At 37.8% G+C, this 13,011-nt stretch overlaps 1 long non-coding RNA gene across 1 annotated transcript; it reads right to left on the bottom strand.

The window, feature by feature from the left end:
* Positions 1-1,799: 1,799 nt before the first annotated feature.
* On the bottom strand, positions 1,800-5,991 carry LOC119544674. Its single transcript, XR_005218896.1, has 4 exons — positions 5,788-5,991; positions 3,140-3,275; positions 2,444-2,520; positions 1,800-1,868 (listed from the first exon to the last, which is right to left on the bottom strand). It is a non-coding gene; the product is annotated as an uncharacterized LOC119544674 (long non-coding RNA).
* Between the last annotated feature and the right edge of the window lie 7,020 nt (positions 5,992-13,011).

Raw genomic sequence — 13,011 nt, 5'->3', positions numbered from 1 at the left:
TTAGGACGATCCAAAGGGAGGTGGAAGGTGAGCCTCTGTCAGGGTGATGTGGATTAAAAACCCACCAAGTAACACTTGCATCTTCCAAGGACATTATGTGAGTTATTTCAGCCCAAATCCTTGCTTTCTTCTCAAGGCTATAGCTTGGATCTGAGCAAGTAAGATGTCTACAGAACAGAACAGCTTTTCCTTCACGTCATTTTAGCCTGTGTGACTGAGAAATGGGGGTCTTAGGTGAAAGGACGGATGCTCAATAAATGTTTCTTGGGATAATGAGCAAACCAATGAATGAATTCAATGTCGTTTGTCACCTCATAGAAGCAACCCTTTATAAATGTAGAAGCCAATTTCAGTTTGAAGGAGAAGCTATCCATAGGACCCAGTTAGGTCGAAGAATTATAAATACCTTTGGCTCTTGGGAGTAAATATGTCCCCTAGAAGCTTTGGAAGACAAAAGGGCCAGATTGGTTGACAGTAGTCATGGAGATGCTGTGTCTTCCATGGCACCCATTACTGAGGAGTTGTAGGAAGTCATCCTTTCAAGCTTTTTGCAGCTTCTGTCTAGTTAGACTTCCAAGACACAAGAAATGACCAAGAAAGACTAAAAGCAAAGATTCTGATGTTATGAACCAATTCTGATCAATTCTATTTAATGGAACTAGAAATGATTCCTATTGGAGTATGAAATTATGAAATTTTCTGTAGTATGGAATGCTAATTATCATTTCTGTTTATTTCTTACTTAGTTTATCTACTGAGGTACCTATATTTGATTTGTCTCTTAATTAAAGAAGGGAAAGTTAGGTTTGATACATATATATATATATATATATATTATATATATATATATATATATATATATATATATATATATATAAAACATTGTTGTGGAAAACAGTTCACTCTTGCCATCCATCCGTGTGGATCATACATCTATGCAAATCAAAAATCCAAAAATATTCACAAAGGCAAAAATTAGCAAATTGTAGAATAAACTCAGAAAAACTCCTACCATCTTCCTTTGGGCAACATTATCTTTAAAAAGGAAAACAGACCAGTTTAGTGGACCACATTGTGCAAATTAGTCATCAGATAAGATGATGGCCATCAGAGCACACTGAAAATGCATAAAGCTTTAAAAATATGTAATATGGTATTGGAATTATTAGTAAGACTCTACTTGATTTTAAGTCCTTTGGAACTGGTGTAATTGTATACTATTGAAGATCAGATGTTTTGCTGGGTTGTATTTCTAAATGATGATTATCCGCTTTTATACTTAGGGATAATTTGATTATGTGTGCAGCAATGTAAACATCTAGCTACCTGTTCTGTGTCTGCACAAGAGCAGGCAAACTTTGGGGCAGGTTATGAATTGTGGAGAGAGCTGTGAGTGAAAACATTGGAATGTGGGAATTATTTCTAGAGCGTTTGCTCTTAAACTTGATGCCCACCTCTGTATAACTAAAACAAAACAAAACAAAGAGCAAAAAAGTCTTTAACTGAAAATAAATCTCCACAAGAGATACCTGGAAGCAAGGATTCATGCCTACATCATCTCCTTTTTGCTGAGCTTAATCTTTTCTAAAATCATGTGTTAGAGATTTGCACATTTTCCCCAGTGTATAAAACTTAGAGATCTCAAAAACGATTGGTCTACTCACTCCTTCTCTTACCACACTCTTAAGCATGTCTTGGCAGGTCTACCTTAACAGAGATCAGCCTAAATTAGACCAATTAGTACCAATGAAACTCGGTTCCAGGACTTTACACTGGAGTAAAACTTCTGCCACTTACTTTCTGGGTTTACTTCCGAGGGATTTTGTGTTGAAATGACGTGAGTAGACCCTACTTGAATGTTCGCAGACCTTTCGTTAAGAATACAGATGAAGATTCACATGTTAGACATATTTTAAAGTTATACCTCAAGATAAAAGGTTAAATAAAATATGTTCTATCCTCCTACCCTAAAATACTTTCATAATGATACAATTTTAAAATATGTTTAATGATACTGTTTTTATATGTCTGAAAAGCAAGAAAATCGTATTTCAACTTATTCTCAATGACCCAAAAGTTTAAAAACAAAATGTGACTATAATCAAAGCTTATAATATCTGAGTATATTTTAACCAAAAATATCCATTAAAGTAAATGTTAACAAAGTTTAAAATGCAATTATTTTTATGATTTTTTTCAAAAACATTGTTCTAAAATCTTCAAAGTAGCTATCAAAATTAAAGGAAAATACACAAATTGTGATTAACATGCACACAATTTTTAAATGCGTTTTTTAAATGAAGACTTTTTTTAACTTTTTGAATTTTAACCTAATCTTATTAAATATTTCCATAAAAATAAAACTATTCCCTGTTCTAACATTCAATATCCATCCAGTTGCCAATGTAAAAAATTGGTATCAGGCTTCATTTATGTTAAATACCGTGCTAATCTGTGCGTTTCTCCTGAACCACGGATTAGAATACGAAGAGAAGCAAGGAAACAGACACTCGGCACCACCTAAAAAAGGAGACCTCATTATAGGAAAAGCTACTGCTTTCCTGCTCTTTGAGAGGATTTCACAAGTTAATGAATTTTCCTTTTCTCTTTCTAAAGTGCTTCCACTGTGCAAATAGTCCCTGTTCTCCAAAGCAGCGCCCACCCCCTGTGTCAGCAGCAGGACATTACGTATTCCTCACAGCCTGTGGAAGCGGCTGCTAATTGCTCTGAGGTGATGGGAAGAAGCATTTCCCTGGTGCCTGAAGAGCATTCCTCTCAAAAGCAGATGTTGAGGTTATAGGTTGCATCGTTCCAGAGCTTAGTGCAGAATTGCTAGTGACCAAGCACCTCTGTGTCTTTAGGGAAGTTAGTTTCTTTCTTTTGTGATATTCAGCTCCGCTAATGTACACGGGTGGCACAGAAACCCAAGCTTGCCTTGGTCTAAGGCTGTTATTGGATGTGAGTCTGGAGCTGTTGATAATCACTATGTGGGCCTTGAAGATGAAGCCAACCCAGCTGAAGATGGAGTAAATCGATGGCAAGAAGCTGATGCATGATGAAAGTGCATGAGTCATGACTCCCACTGTACCTGAGAGCAGGTGCCCACCTGAGATTTTCATTTGCTGAGACAATATATTACCTTTCTTTTCCTAAGCTGTTTTCAGTCATTTGCAACAGAAAGAGTCACCGCTGATATATCAGGAAACGGTTCTCTTTCCAAACACAAACCACCAGGAAGTGTCTTGCCAGGTTTGACCTCCTTGAGAAGGATATAGCTAGGAATTAGAGAGAAAGTACTGTATTTGTCCTTCTTTTACCAACAACATGTAACCATCCCATCCCTACCATTACCTTCTGCTTTTGATTGGCTTTTTCCTATATGTCAAAAACCAATTTGGGAAAAGGGGACACATCTGGTTGATGTTCTTGAAAAGGTTATTGCCTCTGGGTTTTGGGACTTAGCTGGCATAGGAGCTCTCTGGAGGATTTAAATTTCTGAAGAATAAACTTAGCAAGTGAAACTTTCATAGAGTCTCAGGTAGGGATCCAGGTATTCTTTAGGGTTTTGGGGACTACTGTTGATTTGGGCGTGTCATACTGTGGCCATCTGGCATATGGGAAAGTGATTACAGTAGAGGAAGGGGTAGCAACAGACAAGATGGAATTTAACAAAGGATTGTGAATACTTAATCGCTATATAATTTTCTTCTTCTTAGTTGCTAGGGTATTAGAATAAGCAGAAGGAAAGAATTTAAATGGTGGAATGGTAACCCAAAGCATCCTTTGAAATTTGTCCTATAGCTACTTGTTAAATTGTAATTTGAAAGTTCTCACTTTTGTATGTATGTTATATTTCACAATAAGATAATAACTGAAACTATGGTACTGTAACTCATAACATTTTTGGAAAGCTCCTATATAACTACTTGTCAAAGCATATTTTGAAACATACTACCTTTCTGCATTTATGTTATATTTCACAATAAGGAAATAACAGACTGTGGAATTGTAACACATAATATTCTTTGAAATTTGCTAACTACTTGTTAAATTGCACTTGGAAATTTATCACTTTTATGAAAACGTTATTTTCTACAGTAAATAATATGATTTAAACAAACAATTCGAACAACTAGCAGTGAATCTGAGAAGAGGACCTGAAGAGGTCTGAATAGGCAAAGAAGCCATGAAAGTATTCTCCATAAAAGTTTCATGACTATACTACTGACATGTCCATTCATTACACATGGAATTTGTTAAAAGGAATAAATACCTATTTCTTAGCCCACTCCAGAAAAGAGGATTCTATTTCTTAAATCAAAATAACCCAGCCATTAATGCTTAATTCTCATGAATTGAAAATCTTTTCCAATCTCATTTTTCTTTCTGCCTCCAGCGAGTGATTTTTTTCCTGTATATTTAATCATTAACATAGCATCAGTGTTGTTTGTAAGGTAATACCACCAAGAAGTTGCCCGTACACTAATGTTTAGTGGGACGCTACACATTCCTAATGATTATGCATTCATTTAAAGTTTTCCTTGCACAGTAGCAAAGTTGAAGTAGCAAACTGAAGTAAATCATAAACTTCACTTTAGTCAGTGTATCACATATCAAGATTTTTATAAGTACATGTTGACTTTTTGGTACATGCCCAAGTCCTCAATCAGCCTTCCAAGAAGGTAAAAAAAGAAAAGAAAAACTCACAAAAATACAGTGGGTGGAATCATGCCCTACACCAATAATCTATTTCAAAGAACACCTTCTTTCAGACTACACAAAAACCTAGTGCTTACATTTTTAAAAACCCACAGTTTATGTAGAAATTATTTTATGTTTAGGTATCACTCACTAGTAACTGGTATTGAGCCAACCCCAGAGCTACATAAACACCAGATTTTACACATTACACAGCTCACACAACACTTCGCTCTAAGCTGGTTAGTGAGTTATAAATCTACATGTAGTTTAAGGTCTAACCCCACTCTGATAGCTCCCCTACCCCAACTTTTTTTTTTTTTTTTGGCCAGAAAAAAGCAGCAGGGGGATTTTTTTTAAACACCAAAAGAAATCAAATCATACATGTGCACTTTTGTAAACTAGCAATTCCTGTTACTGTTACTGTAAATCACTACCAGATGTCAAAGAGCAAAATGTTCATTACTCCCACAAATAATAGAGTTGATTAATGAGGCACATTTACATTGTGGAATCTTAGTCTCTGTCATAACTGGATGGGGTTGAAGATTTTTTTTTTTAAGTCATGCAGATGGAGAAATAACTTTAACTGTCATGCTTCAAAGGCAAAGAAAATCTTAGGGATTCTGGGACAAGATTTGGTCATTGAAGGGGTAATAACTTCCAAATGAACCTAGGCTTTCTTCTCAAAGAAAAGAAATGGTAGCCATGTCACAAGACAGAAAGATGGATAAGTTTCTGATCAGTCTATGGCTCAGAATGGGAAAAATATTCAAAGGGAGTTACGGGTAGTGCACAAACACTTTAAGGCAGTCTGATTTTCCTACCCTGGTTACATGAGCAAACGACTCCTTGACTGTAACTTTTATTATTTGAGCAGAACTATTATTCTAAAGAAAACTGCTTTTTCTACTGACCAGGTAGCTTTCATTTGAAAAGAACATCTCTTTTAGCAGAAATGCCAGATTGCAAATTGCAACATCAGGTTGTAATCTTCCTGCAAAGTGACATGTTTCACTTTCCATCCACCACCCCACGGCATTATGCTGGTTTCCATGCATTTTCAAAATGTCCTAAAACCCTTCTCACCTCTGTATTTTTGTTCTATTGCATGGAGGTAGAGGGTGTTGAAAAACAGCACAGGGAGGTAACTTGACAACGGCCATCCATCAGAATTCTTCTGTCAGCAAAGCTGACCTGGAATAACTCATTGACAGCTGGAGGTGGGGCTTTTGTCCATAAAACCTTCTTCAGACATTTTGGAACCAGCTTGGGACATGATCATCCTCAGGAACACTGACACCTACATGAATACACACAATTCATTTCTTGATCAAGCTTTGACTTACTTTTATGTAGATATTTTTTTTCTTTGCTGTCTCTCTTTGTGTGTGTGTGCCATTCAGTTTCTCAGTAAGCTGTATTAGGTAATCACTAAGGACATTGTTCTAGTTTGCTAATTCTACCAGGATGCAAAACACCTGAAATGGATTGGCTTTTATAAAAGGGGGTTTATTTGTTACACAGTTACAGTCTTAAGGCCATGAAGTGTCCAAGGTAAGTCATCAACAATTGGGTGCCTTCACTGGAGGATGGCCAATGGTGTCCGGAAAACCTTTGTTAGCTGGGAAGGCACGTAGCTGGCATCTGCTCCAGAGTTCTGGTTTCAAAATGGCTTTCTCCCAGGATGTTCCTCTCTAGGCTTCAGCTTTTCTCCAAAATGTCACTCTCAGCTGCTCTTGGGGCATTTGTCCTCTCTTAGCTTCTTCGGAGCAAAAGTCTGTTTTCAAAAGCCATCTCCAAAATGTCTCTGTAAACTGCAGTTCCTCTCTCAGCTCTTGTGCATCCTTCAAAGTCTCTCTCTTGGCTGTAGCAAGCTCCCTCCTTCTCTCTGAGCTTATATAGTGCTACAGTAAACTAATCAAGGCCCACGCTGAATGGGTGGGGCCACACCTCCATGGAAATGAACTAATCAGAGTTATCACCTACAGTTGGGTGGGTCACATCTCCATGGAAACACTCAATCAAAGATTACAATCTAATCAACACTAATATGCCTGCTCACACAAGATTGCATCAAACATAATGGTGTTTGGGAGGACATAATACATTCAAATTGGCACAGACATTGACTTTGAAATCATTCACAAACATGATCACTTATTAGTGGTGTGACTTTTGTTAAGTAATTTAAATTCTCTGCACCTTAGTCTCCCATATGTAAAATGGCAATATTAATGAGCACATCAGACTTACTGGAAGAATTAAATGAAATATAATATAATATAATATAATATAATAATTAATATAATATAACTGTGTTTCCTACAGATTAAGACCCTTTCCCCCAGTCCTGCAGTTAATTTACCACTGAAAAGAACTTCCCACATCTTGGCACTCCCAACTCACTGCCCCAGCTAGAGTTACACAAAGCAAAACAAGGATTAGGAGCAAATCAAGGACTCCTCTAAGATGGAAGTCATTAATACTAATATCAATGTAAAAATTGAAATGTGACCATCATTGGGAATCATTTTAAAATCCACTACTTTTAATTTAAATGACACTGTCCATGGACCACCTGGACAGATGCCTTCATGGTGGAGCTGAGGAAATGGAAGCCTGGAAAGAATAACTTACTCTTCCCCCCAGATCTCCCAAGAGGTGGCTGGAACTAGAGCCCAGTTCCCATCCCTGGCCACTGGACCCCCTGACCTCCAGCCCTCTGGCTTACAGAATGCTGCTCCTCTTTGCCTTTATAACCAAAGCCAAACACCACCAACCTTTCTGGAAACTCCGGATTAAGGATAGTGTGACTGACAGAGCAGAACCTGGGCCAGCCCTGAAAACTCTGTGAGGGTGTGAATCAGAGAACATTATCTAATTAGCTTGGTTATCAGGTTTTGTGAGAATAAAAATGTGATAATGTATGTGAAAGCAAGTCATAAGAAGGAAAGCTTTAGGTAAAAATGGGGATTAAAATTATGCATTTCTCTTACAATCATAGAAAATAATTGCATCCTTTCAAGATGGACTCGGATAGCTGTGAATACCTGTTGTCTTACAGTCTCCATTCTATGGTAGGAGAACATTTCCATTATGAAGAGAGGGGGAGTGATAAAGAGCCATGTCTCAAGAGCTCTTGACACAAAATTAGTTACTATCCTCCTACCACAGACTTTTTTTTTTTAGCACTTACAAGCAATTTCTGGTCAAAGATCTCTCAACATCTGGGAAGACCAAACTTAACCTCTGTTATTAATGAAGAAACTGAGGCCGAAGATGATAAGGTGTTACAGAACACACATTAATTCCAATTACAAGCTGGAACCCAAACGTAATGTTAAAGGAAGAACCTGCTCAATTAGGGAAAGTATCTGTGGCAGCAGCCGAATGTTGGAAACTGAGGGCAATTCAGAAAGAGGAATTGTGGCTAAGCATTTTTTTCTTTTAGCTCTCTAGAAGATAATTTTGACCTTTAACCAAAACCCATGTTTGATTTTTTAAATGAGTTTCAGTTATAGTTCTTCCTAAAAAGACAGATGCCCTTTATTAGGCTTATGCCTGACATCATTCATTCTTTCTTTCATTCAGCTAATTTTTAAAAATCTCCCATTAAAAATTCAATCCTCCATTCATCAGACCCAAGAGCCCTCAAATAAGACACAAGGAATTGGGTTATGATCAACTCTGTGGTTTTCTTCAAGGGAAGATAAAAGTGTGCTCAGGTTTCAAGGCTGGTTGCAAGTGTGCCCAGGAGGAGCTCTTCTTCCCTTTTGACAAAAATAAATAAATGATTAAATAAATCTGAAACCTCCAAGTGCTCTGACAATGGCCTCAGCAGGTCTCTTATCAGACATTGGCACCTCACACAGGTCTTTGAGAGCCAACTTTCAGAAACTTGGTAAACAGGAACCAAGGGGACCCAGAACAGGGACAGTTGTCCCTCAGGAGTGTGGGTGACTGAAGCCCAAAGGTCACTCTCTTATTGGCCTTCAAAGTTTGGGACTCCTTGATTTCCCCTTGGAGCTCACTTTCGTAGTCATCCTCTAAGCATTCCAACTTTCCCTTTTCCAGTAGGTTCAAGGACTCAGCTGATTATCCTAAGGCGCAACTTTGAGCATCAAAATACTGCAGATGTTGGACCACTGGCATTTTGCCATCCTCTACATCCACCCACTCCCCAAACTGTTCTTTGCACTTATGAAGGTACCCAGTTGCTGATGGGTTTTTTGTTTTCCTTTGTTTTAAACAGTCATTTGAGACTGTGGTATTCTGTGATGGAGAAATTAGAAGCCAGGTGCTGCCAGTTGAATAAATTATTCTGTGGCTATATAGCCAGGTCAACATGTGTGAAATGAAAAGATAAAGGGGGCATCATGCTGTTCGTTTTTGCCATCTTTACAATGAATATTGATCACAACACATTAGAGCAGCTGGGACTGTTACTGGTAATCATGGAAATGGCCAAAATGAATTGATTGATTGTTATTTTGTCCACTTTCCCAGCTGTATAGCCAGCTGTGTAGGCACAACCCAAGATAAATCCTGCCTATGGGGTCCTAAGGCTTTTTGATCATGAGACCACTTGTGGGAGCTTATCAAATGGGTACTTAAGGACTCAAGGGTGGTTAGGGCGCCTTTGAGGATGTCTAATTCATGGATGAAGTAATTGTTCATTCACCAGGATCCCAGCCAATGACACTGCTGCTACGTGATACACATCAAGGCCAAGTTCAGATTTAAAACAACTTGAAAATACTCCAAATCAAGTAAGTATTTGAACCCCGGCATTGCTGATTCCCTGCCTTGTTGTCAGGTGGAGCTAAAAAATAAATACATTTAAATAATAATAAAAATGATATATCTTAATTCATTTACCCACAGTAAATTTATACCCCAATTAGTAATGTCTAAATGGATTCAAGGCAATGATATATGAGTTACACACACACACACACATACACACACACACAGAAATGTATTAAGGAAAACAGATGCCACCATTTTTCTCTTCTACTGATATTGCTTATGACATGCGGGTGGCTGAGCAGTATTTAAAGTCATGTGAACTGCTAGATGAGACTCTTACCACTGACAAGTTCTGTTATTTATTAAAGAAGTTTTGTTAGTTTAACATTGGTTCCGCATGAACAATAGTTTTACATTTTCTGAGTCATCTTTTTCACTTGCATGAAAATGGGACAACTTCAGCCCAATGGCATCCGACTGTGACCTTTCTTATGCTTTCCATGTGCACCACATTCATCAAACCATAGGTTTCGGAATCTGCAGCCTTTTTCTGCCATTTAAGTAAGAGAGCACAGGGCAGGAAACACTAATAAACCTCCCCTAGAGGGACCCAAACAGCTTCTAGCACTATCCTGGGGGAAATGGGTCAGTGAAAGACCACAGCCATCCTGAAAACTTACCTTTGGAGAGGGGCAAACTTTGGTTTGAAAATGGGTCTGCATCTCTCGTCTTTTCCTGTGGGATTCTGAGAGTCTCCAAGGTGGTTATAGTCTGAAACGGATGCCTTATATGTTCCCCACACTAGAATGGAATTTCAGGTTGTTCCCCTCCCTGTCCCGGGGGAAGCAAAGGAGCTTTGGTTTAAATTCTGTCTTGAGTGGTCTTCCAAAATCAGAGAACAGGAATCATGATCTATTAACAGAACAACCTAGCTGGGATCCTAGTGAGTATTTTCCTTACCAAAAATTATGAAAATACATGGAACATATGGCCCAATACAGGACAGGATATTGGCAATCAGGACTGCCCTGAAAGTCAGGACTCTTCTTGAAAATCCAAAACACATGGCCCCACTAGTAATAATCGAAATTGACTTCCAAATGATGCCACAGCGATTGCAAAACATTAGCAATTCTGACACCTGTAAAGGTTAGTTAAAAACAATTTCTTGGGGTAAAAATGATTTATATTACTGTGATTTAAGATTGAATTTTTTTTTTTTTTTTTTTTTATATTTACATGAAACTTCTTTTTAACAGCACTTGCGCTTAGATGTGCAAGACCTAAGTATCCACGTTAACTTTTCGGTTAAATGCCATTGTGGTTTTCTATAATTTCTGCTTTTTGATGACTTCACATTCAAGTGTGTTCTTTGTCACAAAAGATAGAAAAGAATTGTCATGATTTGTGACGTTCTCCCTTCAGCTAATTCCATCATTAATCCTTGATCATTAGGGCTAATGAGGAAAAACAATGTGAGAATAATCCAAAAATAGCAAGTAACCCAAAAGGCATGTGTACATGATTTAAAAACTGTTTGTATTTATTTTTGGATACAGGTATGCCTGAGGTTATTGGCATTCTCATTACTTCAGATAGTATAATTAAGTCACATTACAAAGGAGTAGTTCAGAATTAGCAATATAATATTTCAGAACATGTTTTATTTGGCGTTTAATGGATCATTGTGATTCTAGACCATGCTAATACTATTCTTAAAGATATTGCTGGACAGTTTTTACCATCAGCCCATCTCCTCACTTGAGATTCAATCTCTCCATTCCACCACTTCAAACCTTTGTTCTTTGCCTAAATCCGAAATACCTGACACTCTAATGGTTCACTCTGCTCTGTTCTGGCTTACTGAATGCTACCAACTGATGACTAAATGGCCTATGTCAGGCTCAAGATTTGATTTGAGGGAGGGAGAGAAATGGGAAATAAACAAAATACCTGGTTTCTACCCAATGGAACTTATACCAAAAGGACCAGGATTTGGTATTAGAATCCCTGAGTCAAAATCTTAGCTTTGGTGATTACTCTCTCTGTGATGTTGCATGAACCAGCTCACCTTTTTGACCCTCAGATTCGTCATTAGTAAAAGGAATGGGTAGAAATAGATTTGTGCTTTTCCAAGGGGTCCTGAGTTTCCACAGAATTGCTTCTCAGACTGCAAGAAGATCTTGGGAAAAGAAGATGAGGACTTGGAGCTAAACAGGCAAGGCTTCAGGTGGTCACTCTCTGGTTCAGAGAAAGTAAGTATTTTTCCTCTTGATAAAGTGGTCACATGAATGTCCCATTTAATATTGTGTCTAAGGGAAAAAAAAGGAGAGTGAGGAAAAGAAAATTTGAAAACTGGATAACATGCTTCAGCCTAACATATTTAAGTACAAGTTGGTTAATGGGTATAGGCTTGAAATACCTGAGAGTATCTACAAAGCAATGCCAAATAATCTCTCCCAACCAGCAAGGTTAGATACCTCATAACAATTATGACTGAAGATCTAAGATTGAGTAATGTCAGACTTCATGAACATATTAGGGTTGAGAGAGTGTTGTTAAACTGGAAACTCTGAAAGCTCATAAGGAGAGATAAATACATGGATAAATAGATGAGAGATAATTGTATAATCAGAATTTAAAAAACATATTAAGATAACAGCAGTTACATTCTTTACATTTGAAATGGGTATTAAATGTTATACAATTGATTCTTATGGGTCCTTGTCTAGAGGCAATGAAGACCCCTTGCTGCTTGTGGTGATGATATGGAGTGAAGACAAGAGGGTAAATCGTCACAGAGAAAAGGAGACTTGTGGACCTCCTCCTCCTCCAGCCTATGAGTTTCTACACTTTCTGAGACACCTAAGTTTGATCATAAAATCATTGGCTGTTGACCACATTTGACTGTTCCATTTTCCTTTGAAGGAGCTCTTTCCACCCCTTTGAAAAGAGCATAAAATGTAAAACAAACCGATATGTCTTGAATATCCATTTCCACATCTTTATATATTTGCCACAAATCATTCTAGTCCATTCTGAAGGGATGCATTTCCATATCTTTACCAACATATTTCAAGAATAGAGTAAGAAACATCTTGATGATTAAGAGACAGCTTCATTTTTCGTTCCTAAATCCTTCTGGTTCTCTTCATTGTCACGGAATGATCACAAGGTCTTCTGATCGAATATGAGAACAAAAATAAAGCTGTTTGGCAATCACTTGGTTCAATGCGTTTGAGCCTTTCTGTAACCAAATGATTTACAGATGCTTCATTTAAAAAATATATGCATTTATGCTGGGAGAGGAAGGATGAGAGGGAGTGCCGAAAAAGCCAAAACTGAAAGAGAGGGCTTCATTGGGAAACTTGAGTGGAATACTTCCTCCTCCTTCTCTCCCAAAGTTTTCTTTAATTGAGGACTCGAGCTCTTTTTCAGATCCTTTTGGCAATGGTTCCCCTGGAAGTTCAAGGGAATGGAAGGATGCCTGCCCTTCTGCAGAAATCACTGGGAAGAAGAGGGGGCAGGGGTACAATTAAAAAAAAAAAGCAAAACTGTTTT

The sequence above is a fragment of the Choloepus didactylus genome, chromosome 9, assembly GCF_015220235.1.
Source record: "Choloepus didactylus isolate mChoDid1 chromosome 9, mChoDid1.pri, whole genome shotgun sequence".
Lineage (NCBI taxonomy): Eukaryota > Metazoa > Chordata > Mammalia > Pilosa > Megalonychidae > Choloepus > Choloepus didactylus.
Note: the sequence above shows the minus strand (reverse complement) of the source record. Positions and strands in the feature narration are given on the sequence as shown.